This window comes from Lemur catta, chromosome 12 (assembly GCF_020740605.2).
Source record: "Lemur catta isolate mLemCat1 chromosome 12, mLemCat1.pri, whole genome shotgun sequence".
In the NCBI taxonomy this organism is placed as follows: Eukaryota; Metazoa; Chordata; class Mammalia; order Primates; family Lemuridae; genus Lemur; species Lemur catta.
Window position 1 is genome coordinate 94567858 of NC_059139.1, and position 16123 is coordinate 94583980.

Here is a 16123-nt window from a genome sequence, read left to right on the forward strand (position 1 = left end):
GGCTGAGGCTAAACCTAACCCTAACACTATCCTAGGGCTGATGGTAACCCTAACCCTAACCGTAACACTATCCTAGGGCTGATGCTAACCCTAACCCTAACACTATCCTAGGGCTGATGCTAATCTTAACCCTAACCCTAACACCATGCTAAAGCTGATGTTAACCCTAACCCTAACCCTAACACTATCCTAGGTCTGATGCTAACCATATCCCTAACACTATCCTAGGGCTGATGCTAACAATAACCATAACCCTAACACAATCCTAGGGCTGATGCTAACCCTAACCCTAACCCTAACATTATCCTAGGGCTGATGCTAAACCTAACCCTAACCGTAACACTATCCTAGGGCTGATGCTAACACTAACACTAACCTATCCTAGGGCTGATGCTAACCCTAACCCTAACCCTAACACTATCCTAGGGCTGATGCTATCCCTAACCCTATCCCTAACACTATCCTAGGGCTGATGCCAACCCTAACCCTAACCCTAACACTATCCTAGGGCTGATGCTAACTCTAACCTTAACCCTAACACTATCCTAGGGCTGATGCTAACCCTAACCCTAACCCTAACACTATCCTAGGGCTGATGCTAACCCTAACCCTAACCCTAACACTATCCTAGGCCTGATGCTAATAATAACCCTAACACTATCCTAGGGCTGATGCTAACCCTAACCCTCACCCTAACACTATCCTAGGTCTGATGTTAACACTAGCCCTAACACTATCCTAGGGCTGATGCTAACCCTAACCCTAACCCTAACACTCTCCTAGGGCTGATGCTAACCCTAAACCTAACACTATCCTAGGGCTGAGGCTAAACCTAACCCTAACACTATCCTAGGGCTGATGCTAACCCTAACCCTAACCGTAACACTATCCTAGGGCTGATGCTAATCCTAACCCTAACCCTAACACCATGCTAAAGCTGATGTTAACCCTAACCCTAACCCTAACACTATCCTAGGTCTGCTGCTAACCATATCCCTAACACTACCCAAGGGCTGATGCGAACAATAACCACAACCCTAACACAATCCTAGGGCAGATCCTAACCCTAACCTTAACCCTAACATTATCCTAGGGCTGATGCTAAACCTAACCCTAACCGTAACACTATCCTAGGGCTGATGCGAACCCTAACACTAACCTATCCTAGGGCTGATGCTATCCCTAACCCTATCCCTAACACTATCCTAGGGCTGGTGCCAACCCTAACCCTAACCCTAACACTATCCTAGGGCTGATGCTAACCCTAACCCTAACCCTAACACTATCCTAGGGTTGATGCTAACTCTAACCTTAACCCTAACACTATCCTAGGGCTGATGCTAACTCTAACCTTAACCCTAACACTATCCTAGGGCTGATGCTAACCCTAACCCTCACCCTAACACTATCCTAGGGCTGATGCTAACCCTAACCCTAACCCTAACACTATTCTAGGCCTGATTCTAATAATAACCCTCACACTATCCTAGGGCTGATGCTAACCCTAACCCTAACCCTAACACTAACCTAGTGCTGATGCTGACTCTAAGCCTAACCCTAACACTATCCTAGGGCTGAGGCTAAACCTAACCCTAACACTATCCTAGGACTGATGCTAACCCTAACCCTAACCGTAACACTATCCTAGGGCTGATGCTAACCCTAAACCTAACACTATCCTAGGGCTGATGCTAATCCTAACCCTAACCCTAACACCATGCTAAAGCTGATGTTAACCCTAACCCTAACCCTAACACTATCCTAGGTCTGATGCTAACCATATCCCTAACACTATCCTAGGGCTGATGCTAACAATAACCATAACCCTAACACAATCCTAGGGCTGATGCTAAACCTAACCCTAACCCAAACACTATCCTAGGGCTGATGCTAACCCTAAAACTAACCTATCCTAGGGCTGATGCTAACCCTAACCCTAACCCTAACACTATCCTAGGGCTGATGCTAACCCTAACCCTAACCCTAACACTATCCTAGGGCTGATGCTAACACTAACCTTAACCCTAACACTATCCTAGGGCTGATGCTAACCCTAACCCTAACCCTAACACTATCCTAGGGCTGATGCTAACCCTTACCCTAACCCTAACACTATCCTAGGCCTGATGCTAATAATAACCCTAACACTATCCTAGGGCTGATGCTAACCCTAACCCTCACCCTAACACTATCCTAGGTCTGATGTTAACACTAGCCCTAAAACTATCCTAGGGCTGATGCTAACCCTAAACCTAACACTATCCTAGGCCTGACGATAACCCTAACCCTAACCCTAACACTATCCTAGGGCTGATGCTAACCCTAACCCTAACCCTAACACTATCCTCGGTCTGATGCTAAACCTAACACTAACACTATCCTAGGGCTGATGCTAACCCTAACCCTAACCCTAACACTATCCTAGGGCTGATGCTAACCCTAACCCTAACACTATCGTTGGGCTGACGCTAACCCTAACCCTAACCCTAACACTATCCTAGAGCTGATTCTAACCCTAACCCTAACACTATCCTAGGCCTGATGATAACCCTAACCCTAACCCCAACACTCTCCTAGGGCTGATGCTAACCCTAACCCTAACACTATCCTAGGGCTGATGCTAACCTTAACCCTAACCCTAAAACTATCCTAGGTATGATGCTATCCCTAACCAAAGCCCTAACACTATCCTAGGGCTGATGCTAACACTAACCCTAACCTTAACACTCTCCTAGGGCTGATGCTAACCCTATCCCTAACACTATCCTAGGCCTGATAATAACCCTAACCCTAACCCTACCACTATGCAAGGGCTGATGCTAACCCTAACCCTAACACTATCCTAGGGCTGATGCTAACCCTAACCCTAACCCTAATACTATCTTAGGGGTATTGCTTCCAATAACCCTAACGCTTACACTATCCTAGGGCTGATGCTAACCCTATCCCTAACACTATCCTAGGGTTGACGCTAACCCTAACCCTAACACTATCATAGGGCTGATACTAACCCTAACCCTAACCCTAACACTATCCTAGGGTTGATGCTAACACTAACCCTAACACTATCATAGGGCTGATGCTAACCCTAACCCTAACACTATACTAGGGCTGGTGCTAACCCTAACCCTAACGATAACACTATCCTAGGGCTGATGCTAACCCTAACCCTAACACTATCCTACTCCTGATGATAACCATAACCCCAACCCTAACACTATCCTAGGGCTGATGCTAACCCTAACCCTAACAATATCCTAGAGCTGATGCTAACCCTATCCCTAACCCTAACACTATTCTAAGGCTGATGCTAACAGTAACCCTAACCCTAACACTATCCTATGGCTGATGCCAACCCTAACCCTAACACTATCCTAGGGCTGATTCTAACCCTAACCCTAACACTATCCTAGGGCTGATGCTAACCCTAACCCTAACCCTAACACTATCCTAGGGCTGATGCTAACCATAACCCTAACCCTAAACTAACACTCACCTAGTGCGGATGCTGACTCTAAGCCTAACCCTAACACTATCCTAGGGCTGAGGCTAAACCTAACCCTAACACTATCCTAGGGCTGATGCTAACCCTAACCCTAACCGTAACAGTATCCTAGGGCTGATGCTAACCCTAACCCTAACACTATCCTAGGGCTGATGCTAATCCTAACCCTAACCCTAACACCATGCTAAAGCTGATGTTAACCCTAACCCTAACACTTAGACTATCCTAGGTATGATGCTAACCATATCCCTAACACTATCCTAGGTCTGATGATAACAATAACCATAAAACTAACACAATCCTAGGGCTCATGCTAACCCTAACCCTAACCCTAACATTATCCTAGGGCTGATGCTAAACCTAACCCTAACCCTAACACTATCCTAGGGCTGATGCTAACCCTAACCCTATCCCTAAAACTATCCTAGGGCTGATGCTAACCCTAACCCTAACCCTAACCCTAACCTAACACTATCCTAGGCCTGACGATAACCCTAACCCTAACCCTAACACTATCCTAGGGCTGATGCTAACCCTAACCCTAACCCTAACACTATCCTCGGTCTGATGCTAACCCTAACCCTAACACTATCCTAGGGCTGATGCTAACCCTAACCTAACCCTAACACTATCCTAGGTCTGATGCTAACCCTAACCCTAACACTATCGTTGGCTGACGCTAACCCTAACCCTAACCCTAACACTATCCTAGAGCTGATTCTAACCCTAACCCTAACACTATCCTAGGCCTGATGATAACCCTAACCCTATCCCCAACACTCTCCTAGGGCTGATGCTAACAATAACCCTAACACTATCCTAGGGCTGATGCTAACCTTAACCCTAACCCTAAAACTATCCTAGGGCTGATGCTATCCCTAGCAAAAGCCCTAACACTATCCTAGGGCTGATGCTAACCCTAAGCCTAACCCTAACTCTATCCTAGGGCTGATGCTAACCCTATCACTAACACTATCCTAGGCGTGATGATAACCCTAACCCTAACCCTAACACTATGCAAGGGCTGATGCTAACCCTAACCCTAACACTATCCTAGGGCTGATGCTAACCCTAACCCTAACACTATACTAGGGCTGGTCCTAACCCTAACCCTAACGATAACACTATCCTTGGGCTGATGCTAACCCTAACCCTAACACTATCCTAGGCCTGATGATAACCCTAACCCCAACCCTAACACTATCCTAGGGCTGATGCTAACCCTAACCCTAACCCTAACACTATCCTAGGGCTGATGCTAACCCTAACCCTAACACTATCCTAGGGCTGATGCTAATCCTAACCCTAACCCTAACACCTTACTAAAGCTGATGTTAACCCTAACCCTAACCCTAACACTATCCTAGGTCTGATGCTAACCATATCCCTAACACTATCCTAGGGCTGATGCTAACAATAACCATAACCCTAACACAATCCTAGGGCTGATGCTAACCCTAACCCTATCCCTAACATTATCCTAGGGCTGATGCTAAACCTAACCCTAACCCTAACACTATCCTAGGGCTGATGCTAACCCTAACACTAACCTATCCTAGGGCTGATGCTAACACTAACCCTAACCCTAACACTATCCTAGGGCTGATGCTAACCCTAACCCTATCCCTAACACTATCATAGGGCTGATGCTAACCCTAACCCTAACCCTAACACTATCCTAGGGCTGAAGCTAACCCTAACCCTAACCCTAACACTATCCTAGGGCTGATGCTAACTCTAACCTTAACCCTAACACTATCCTAGGGCTGATGCTAACCCTAACCCTAACACTATCCTAGGGCTGATGGTAACCCTAACCCTAACCCTGACACTGTCTTAGGGCTGATGCTAACCCTAACCCTAACCCTAACACTATCCTAGGGCTGATGCTAACCCTAAATCTAACACTATCCTAGAGCTGATGCTAACCTTAACCCTAAACCTAACACCATCCTAGGGCTGATGCTAACCCTAACCCTAACACTATCCTAGGGCTGATGCTAACCCTAACCCTAACACTAATACTATCATAGGGGTGATCCTTCCAATAACCCTAACGCTTACACTATCCTAGGGCTGATGCTAACCGTATCCCTAACACTATCCTAGGGTTGATGCTAACCCTAACCCTAACACTATCATAGGGCTGATACTAACCCTAATTCTAACCCTAACACTATCCTAGGATTGATGGTAACACTAACCCTAACACTATCCTAGGGCTGATGCTAACCCTAATCCTCACCCTAACACTATCCTAGGGCTGATGCTAACCCTAAACCTAAAACTATCATAGGGCTGATGCTAACCCTAACCCTAACACTATCCTAGGGCTGATCCTTACCCTAACTTTAACCCTAACACTATCCTAGGGCTGATGCTAACCCTAACCCTAACACTATACTAGGGCTGGTGCTAACCCTAACCCTAACGATAACACTATCCTAAGGCTGATGCTAACCCTAACCCTAACACTATCCTAGGCCTGATGATAACCCTAACCCCAACCCTAACACTATCCTAGGGCTAATGCTAACCCTAACCCTAACAATATCCTAGCGCTGATGCTAACCCTAACCTAACCCTAACACTATCCTAAGGCTGATGCTAACAATAACTCTAACCCTAACACTATCCTAGGGCTGATGCTAACCCTAACCCTAACACTATCCCAGGGCTGATGCTAACCCTAACCCTAACACTATCCTAGGGCTGATGCTAACCCTAACCCTAACCCTAACACTATCCTAGGGCTGTTGCTAACCATAACCCTAACCCTAACCCTAACACTATCCTAGTGCTGATGCTGACTCTAAGCGTAACCCTAACACTATCCTAGGGCTGAGGCTAAACCTAACACTAACACTTTCCTAGGGCTGATGCTAACCCTAACCATAACCGTAACACTATCCTAAGGCTGATGCTAACCCTATCCCTAACACTATCCTAGGCCTGATGATAACAATAACCCTAACCCTAACACTATGCAAGGGCTGATGCTAACCCTAACCCTAACAGTATCCTAGGGCTGCTGCTAATCGTAACCCTAACCCTAACACTATCCTAGGGCTGATGCTAACCCTAACCCTAACATTATCCTAGGGCAGATGCTAACCCTAACCCTAACCCTAACACTATCCTAGGGCTGATGCTAACCCTAACCCTAACACTATCCTAGGGCTGATGCTAGCCCTAACCCTAACACTATCCCAGGGCTGATGCTAACCCTAACCCTAACCGTAACACTATCCTAGGGCTGATGCTAACCCTATCCCTAACACTGTCCTAGGCCTGATGATAACCCTAACCCTAACAGTAACACTATGCAAGGGCTGATGCTAACCCTAACCCTAACACTATCCTAGGGCTGATGCTAATCGTAACCCTAACCCTAACACTATCCTAGGGCTGATGCTAAACCTAACCCTAACACTATCCTAGGGCTGATGCTAACCCTAACCCTAACACTATCCTAGAGCTGATGCTAACCCTAACCCTAACCCTAACACTATCGTAGGGCTGATGCTAACCATAACCCTAACACTATCCTACGGCTGACGCTAACCCTAACCCTAATCCTAACACTACCCTAGGGCTGATGCTAACCCTAACCCTAACAGTATCCTAGGGCTGATGTTAACCCTAACTCTAACCCTAACACTATCCTAGGGCTGATGCTAACCCTAACCCAAACACTATCCTAGGCCTTATGATAACCCTAACCCTAACCCTAACACCATCCTAGCGCTGAATCTAACCCTAACCCTAACCCTAACACTATCCTAGGTCTGATGCTAATCCTAATCCTAACACTATCCTAGGGCTGATGCTAACCCTAACCCTAGCACTAACACTATCCTAGGGCTGATGCTAACCCTAACCGTAACACTATCGTAGGGCTGATGCTAAACCTAACCCTAACCCTATGCCTAACATTATCCTAGGGCTGATGCTAACCCTAACCCTAACACTATCCTAGGCCTGATGCTAACCCTAACCCTAACCCTAACACTAACCTAGGGCTGATGCTAACACTAACCCTAACACTGACACTATCCTAGGGCTGATGCTAACCCTAACCCTAACCCTACCACTATCCTAGGGCTGAGGCTAACCCTTACCCTAACCCTACCACTATCCTAGGGCTGATGCTAACCCAAACCCTAACACTGTACTAGGGCTGATGCAAACCCTAACCCTAACACTAACACTATCCTAAGGTTGATGCTAACCCTAACCCTAACACTATCCTAGGCCTGATGCTAACCCTAACCCTAACCCTAAGACTATCCTAGGGCTGATGCTAACCCTAACCCTAACACTTTCCTAGGGCTGATGCTAACCCTAACCCTAAAACTAACACTATCCTAGGGCTGATGCTAACTCTAACCCTAACCCTAACACTATCCTAGGGCTGAGGCTAACCCTAACCCTAACCCTACCACTACCCTAGGGCTGATGCTAACCCTCACCCTAACACTATCCTAGGCCTGATGATAACCCTAACCCCAACCCGAACACTATCCTAGGGCTAATGCTAACCCTAACCCTAACAATATCCTAGCGCTGATGATAACCCTAACCCTAACCCTAACACTATCCTAAGGCTGATGCTAACAGTAACTCTAACCCTAACACTATCCTAGGGCTGATGCTAACCCTAACCCTAACTCTATCCCAGGGCTGATGCTAAACCTAACCGTAACACTATCCTAGGGCTGATGCTAACCCTAACCCTAACCCTAACACTATCCTAGGGCTGATGCTAACCATAACCCTAACCCTAACCCTAACACTATCCTAGTGCTGAAGCTGACTCTAAGCGTAACCCTAACACTATCCTAGGGCTGAGGCTAAACCTAACCCTAACACTATCCTAGGGCTGATGCTAACCCTAACCATAACCGTAACACTATCCTAGAGCTGATGCTAACCCTATCCCTAACACTATCCTAGGCCTGATGATAACAATAACCCTAACCCTAACACTATGCAAGGGCTGATGCTAACCCTAACCCTAACACTATCCTAGGGCTGATGCTAATCGTAACCCTAACCCTAACACTATCCTAGTGCTGATGCTAACCCTAACCCTAACATTATCCTAGGGCTGATGCTAACCCTAACCCTAACCCTAACACTATCCTAGGGCTGATGCTAACCCTAACCCTAACACTATCCTAGGGCTGATGCTAACCCTACCCCTAACACTATCCCAGGGCTGATGCTAACCCTAACCCTAACCGTAACACTATCCTAGGGCTGATGCTAACCCTATCCCTAACACTATCCTAGGCCTGATGATAACCCTAACCCTAACAGTAACACTATGCAAGGGCTGATGCTAACCCTAACCCTAACACTATCCTAGGGCTGATGCTAATCGTAACCCTAACCCTAACACTATCCTAGGGCTGATGCTAAACCTAACCCTAACACTATCCTAGGGCTGATGCTAACCCTAACCCTAACACTATCCTAGGGTTGATGCTAACCCTAACCCTAACCCTAACACTATCGTAGGGCTGATGCTAACCATAACCCTAACACTATCCTACGGCTGATGCTAACCCTAACCCTAATCCTAACACTACCCTAGGGCTGATGCTAACCCTAACCCTAACAGTATCCTAGGGCTGATGTTAACCCTAACCCTAACCCTAACACCATCCTAGGGCTGATGCTAACCCTAACCCAAACACTATACTAGGCCTTATGATAACCCTAACCCTAACCCTAACACCATCCTAGCGCTGAATCTAACCCTAACCCTAACCCTAACACTATCCTAGGTCTGATGCTAATCCTAATCCTAACACTATCCTAGGGCTGATGCTAACCCTAACCCTAGCACTAACACTATCCTAGGGCTGATGCTTACCCTAACCCTAACACTATCGTAGGGCTGATGCTAAACCTAACCCTAACCCTATGCCTAACATTATCCTAGGGCTGATGCTAACCCTAACCCTAACACTATCCTAGGCCTGATGCTAACCCTAACCCTAACCCTACCACTATCCTAGGGCTGAGGCTAACCCTTACCCTAACCCTACCACTATCCTAGGGCTGATGCTAACCCAAACCCTAACACTGTACTAGGGCTGATGCAAACCCTAACCCTAACACTAACACTATCCTAAGGTTGATGCTAACCCTAACCCTAACACTATCCTAGGCCTGATGCTAACCCTAACCCTAACCCTAAGACTATCCTAGGGCTGATGCTAACCCTAACCCTAACACTTTCCTAGGGCTGATGCTAACCCTAACCCTAAAACTAACACTATCCTAGGGCTGATGCTAACTCTAACCCTAACCCTAACACTATCCTAGGGCTGAGGCTAACCCTAACCCTAACCCTACCACTACCCTAGGGCTGATGCTAACCCTCACCCTAACACTATCCTAGGCCTGATGAAAACCCTAACCCTAACCCTAACTCTATCCTAGGGCTGATGTTTACCTTAACCCTAACAGTATCCTAGGGCTGATGCTAACCGTAACCCTAACCCTAACACTATCCTAGGGCTGATGCTAACCCTAACCCTAACACTATCCTAGGGCTGATGCTAACCCTAACCCTAACCCTAATACTATCCCAGGGCTGAAGCTAACCCTAACCCTAACCGTAACACTATCCTAGGGCTGATGCTAACCCTAACCATAACCCTAAAACTATCCTAGGGCTGATGCTAACCCTAACCCTAACACTATCCTAGGGCTGATGCTAACACTAACCCAAACACTATCCTATGGCTGATGCTAACCCTAACACTAACCCTAACACTATCCTAAGCTTGATGCTAACCGTAACACTAACACTATCCTAGGGCTGATGGTAACCCTAAACCTAACCCTGACACTGTCTTAGGGCTGATGCTAACCCTAAACCTAACACTATCCTAGAGCTGATACTAACCTTAACCCTAAACCTAACACCATCCTAGGGTTGATGCTAACCCTAACCCTAACCCTAATACTATCCTAGGGCTGATGCTTCCAATAACCCTAACGCTTACACTATCCTAGGGCTGATGTTAACCCTAACCCTAAGCCTAACACTATCCTAGGGCTGATGCTAACCAAAACCCTCACCCTAACACTATCCTAGGTCTGATGTTAACACTAGCCCTAACACTATCCTAGGGCTGATGCTAACCCTAAACCTAACACTATCCTAGGCCTGACGATAACCCTAACCCTAACCCTAACACTATCCTAGGGCTGATGCTAACCCTAACCCTAACCCTAACACTATCCTCGGTCTGATGCTAACCCTAACCCTAACACTATCCTAGGGCTGATGCTAACCCTAACCCTAACACTATCGTTGGGCTGACGCTAACCCTAACCCTAACCCTAACACTATCCTAGAGCTGATTCTAACCCTAACCCTAACACTATCCTAGGCCTGATGATAACCCTAACCCTAACCCCAACACTCTCCTGCGGCTGATGCTAACAATAACCCTAACACTATCCTAGGGATGATGCTAACCTTAACCCTAACCCTAAAACTATCCTAGGGCTGATGCTATCCCTAACAAAAGCCCTAACACTATCCTAGGGCTGATGCTAACCCTAAGCCTAACCCTAACTCTATCCTAGGGTTGATGCTAACCCTATCACTAACACTATCCTAGGCCTGATGAGAACCCTAACCCTAACAATATGCAAGTGCTGATGCTAACCCTAACCCTAACACTATCCTAGGGCTGATGCTAACCCTAACCCTAACACTATACTAGGGCTGGTGCTAACCCTAACCCTAACGATAACACTATCCTTGGGCTGATGCTAACCCTAACCTTAACACTATCCTAGGCCTGAGGATAACCCTAACCCCAACCCTAACACTAATCTAGGGCTGATGCTAACCCTAACCCTAACCCTAACACTATCCTAGGGCTGATGCTAACCCTAACCCTAACACTATCCTAGGGCTGATGCTAATCCTAACCCTAACCCTAACACCATACTAAAGCTGATGTTAACCCTAACCCTAACCCTAACACTATCCTAGGTCTGATGCTAACCATATCCCTAACACTATCCTAGGGCTGATGCTAACAATAACCATAACCCTAACACAATCCTAGGGCTGATGCTAACCCTAACCCTAACCCTAACACTATCCTAGGGCTGATGCTAAACCTAACCCTAACCCTAACACTATCCTAGGGCTGATGCTAACCCTAACACTAACCTATCCTAGGGCTGATGCTAACACTAACCCTAACCCTAACACTATCCTAGGGCTGATGCTAACGGTAACCCTATCCCTAACACTATCCTAGGGCTGATGCTAACAATAACCATAACCCTAACACTATCCTAGGGCTGATGCTAACCCTAACCCTAAAACTAACACTATCCTATGGCTGATGCTAACTCTAACCTTAACCCTAACACTATCCTAGGGCTGATGCTAACCCTAACCCTAACACTATCCTAGGGCTGATGGTAACCCTAACCCTAACCCTGACACTGTCTTAGGGCTGATGCTGACCCTAACCCTAACCCTAACACTATCCTAGGGCTGATGCTAACCCTAACCCTAACACTATCCTAGAGCTGATGCTAACCTTAACCCTAAACCTAACACCATCCTAGGGCTGATGCTAACCCTAACCCTAACACTATCCTACGGCTGATGCTAACCCTAACCCTAACCCTAATACTATCCTAGGGGTGATGCTTCCAATAACCCTAACGCTTACACTATCCTAGGGCTGATGCTAACCCTATCCTTAACGCTATCCTAGGGTTGATGCTAACCCTAACCCTAACACTATCCTAGGGCTGATGCTAACCCTAATCCTCACCCTAATACTATCCTAGGTCTGATGCCAACCCTAAACCTAACACTATCCTAGCGTTGATGGTAACACTAACCCAAACACTATCCTAGGGCTGATGCTAACCCTAATCCTCACCCTAAGACTATCCTAGGTCTGATGCCAACCCTAATCCTAAAACTATCATAGGGTTGATGCTAACCCTAACCCTAACACTATCCTAGGGCTGATCCTTACCCTAACTTTAACCCTAACACTATCCTAGGGCTGATGCTAACCCTAACCCTAACACTATACTAGGGCTGGTGCTAACCCTAGCCCTAACGATAACACTATCCTAGGGCTGATGCTAACCCTAACCCTAACACTATCCTAGGACTGATGATAACCCTAACCCCAACCCTAACACTATCCTAGGGCTGATGCTAACCCTAACCCTAACAATATCCTAGCGCTGATGCTAACCCTAACCCTAACCCTAACACTATCCTAAGGCTGATGCTAACAGTTACTCTAACCCTAACACTATCCTAGGGCTGATGATAACCCTAACCCTAACACTATCCTAGGGCTGATGCTAACCCTAACCCTAACACTATCCTAGGGCTGATGCTAACCCTAACCCTAACCCTAACCCTAACACTATCCTAGGGCTGATGCTAACCATAACCCTAACCCTAACCCTAACACTATCCTAGTGCTGATGCTGACTCTAAGCGTAACCCTAACACTATCCTAGGGCTGAGGCTAAACCTAACCCTAACACTACCCTAGGGCTGATGCTAACCCTAACCCTAACCGTAACACTATCCTAGGGCTGATGCTAACCCTAACCCTAACCGTAACACTATCCTAGGGCTGATGATAACCCTAACCCTAACCCCAACACTCTCCTAGGGCTGATGCTAACCCGAACCGTAACACTAACCTAGGGCTGATGCTAACCCTAACCCTAACACTAACACTATCCTAGGGCTGATGCTAACCCTAACCCTAACCATACCACTATCCTAGGGCTGAGGCTAACCCTTACCAGAACCCTACCACTATCCTAGGGCTGATGCTAACCCAAACCCTAACACTGTACTAGGGCTGATGCAAACCCTAACCCTAACACTAACACTATCCTAAGGTTGATGCTAACCCTAACCCTAACACTCTCCTAGGGCTGATGCTAACCCTAACCCTAACACTAACCTAGGGCTGATGCTAACCCTAACCCTAACACTAACACTATCCTAGGGCTGATGCTAACCCTAACCCTAACCCTACCACTATCCTAGGGCTTAGGCTAACCCTTACCCTAACCCTACCACTCTCCTAGGGCTGATGCTAACCCAAACCCTAACACTGTACTAGGGCTGATGCAAACCCTAACCCTAACACTAACACTATCCTAAGGATGATGCTAACCCTAACCCTAACACTATCCTAAGCCTGATGCTAACCCTAACCCTAACCCTAAGACTATCCTAGGGCTGATGCTAACCCTAACCCTAACACTTTCCTAGGGCTGATGCTAACACTAACCCTAAAACTAACACTATCCTAGGGCTGATGCTAACTCTAACCCTAACCCTAACACTATCCTAGGGCTGAGGCTAACCCTAACCCTAACCCTACCACTACCCTAGGGCTGATGCTAACCCTAACCCTAACACTATCATAGGCCTGATGAAAACCCTAACCCTAACCCTAACACTATCCTAGGGCTGATGTTTACCTTAACCCTAACACTATCCTAGGGCTGATGCTAACAATAACCATAACCCTAACACAATCCTAGGGCTGATGCTAACCCTAACCCTAACCCTAACACTATCCTATGGCTGATGCTAAACCTAACCCTAACACAAACACTATCCTAGGGCTGATGCTAACACTAACCCTAACCCTAACACTATCCTAGGCCTGATGATAACCCTAACCCTAACCCCAACACTCTCCTAGGGCTGATGCTAACTCTAACCCTAACACTAACCTAGGGCTGATGCTAACCCTAACCCTAACACTAACACTATCCTAGGGCTGATGCTAACCCTAACCCTAACCCTACCACTATCCTAGGGCTGAGGCTAACCCTTACCCTAACCCTACCACTATCCTAGGGCTGATGCTAACCCAAACCCTAACACTGTACTAGGGCTGATGCAAACCCTAACCCTAACCCTAAGACTATCCTAGGGCTGATGCTAACCCTAACCCTAACACTTTCCTAGGGCTGATGCTAACCCTAACCCTAAAACTAACACTATCCTAGGGCTGATGCTAACTCTAACCCTAACCCTAGCACTATCCTAGGGCTGAGGCTAACCCTAACCCTAACCCTACCACTACCCTAGGGCTGATGCTAACCCTAACCCTAACACTATCCTAGGCCTGATGAAAACCCTAACCCTAACCCTAACACTATCCTAGGGCTGATGTTTACCTTAACCCTAACACTATCCTAGGGCTGATGCTAACCCTAACCCTAACACTATCCTAGGGCTGATGCTAACCCTAACCCTAACACTAATACTATCCCAGGGCTGATGCTAACCCTAACCCTAACCGTAACACTATCCTAGGGCTGATGCTAACCCTAACCCTAACCCTAACACTATCCTAGGGCTGATGCTAACCCTAACCCTAACACTATCCCTGGGCTGATGCTAACACTAACCCAAACACTATCCTATGGCTGATGCTAACCCTAACACTAACCCTAACACTATCCTAAGCCTGATGCTAACCGTAACCCTAACACTATCCTAGGGCTGATGGTAACCCTAAACCTAACCCTGACACGGTCTTAGGGCTGATGCTAACCCTAACCCTAACCCTAACACTCTCATACGTCTGATGCTAACCCTAAACCTAACACTATCCTAGAGCTGATACTAACCTTAACCCTAAACCTAACACCATCCTAGGGTTGATGCTAACCCTAACCCTAACCCTAATACTATCCTAGGGCTGATGCTTCCAATAACCCTAACGCTTACACTATCCTAGGGCTGATGTTAACCCTAACCCTAACCCTAACACTATCCTAGGGCTGATGCTAACCAAAACCCTCACCCTAACACTATCCTAGGTCTGATGTTAACACTAGCCCTAACACTATCCTAGGGCTGATGCTAACCCTAAACCTAAAACTATCTTAGGCCTGACGATAACCCTAACCCTAACCCTAACACTATCCTAGGGCTGACGCTAACCCTAACCCTAACCCTAACACTATCCTAGAGCTGATTCTAACCCTAACCCTAACACTATCCTAGGCCTGATGATAACCCTAACCCTAACCCCAACACTCTCCTGCGGCTGATGCTAACAATAACCCTAACACTCTCCTAGGGATGATGCTAACCTTAACCCTAACCCTAAAACTATCCTAGGGCTGATGCTATCCCTAACAAAAGCCCTAACACTATCCTAGGGCTGGTGCTAACCCTAAGCCTAACCCTAACTCTATCCTAGTGTTGATGCTAACCCTATCACTAACACTATCCTAGGCCTGATGCTAACCCTAACCCTAACCCTAACACTATCCTAGGGCTGAGGTTAAACCTAACCCTAACACTATCCTAGGGCTGATGCTAACCTTCACCCTAACCCTAAAACTATCCTAGGGCTGATGCTATCCCTAACCAAAGCCCTAACACTATCCTAGGGCTGATGCTAACCCTATCCCTAACACTATCCTAGGCCTGATGATAACCCTAACCCTAATCCTAACACTATGCAAGGGCTGATGCTAACCCTGACCCTAACACTATCCTAGGGCTGATGCTAATCGTAACCCTAACCCTAACACTATCCTAGGGCTGAT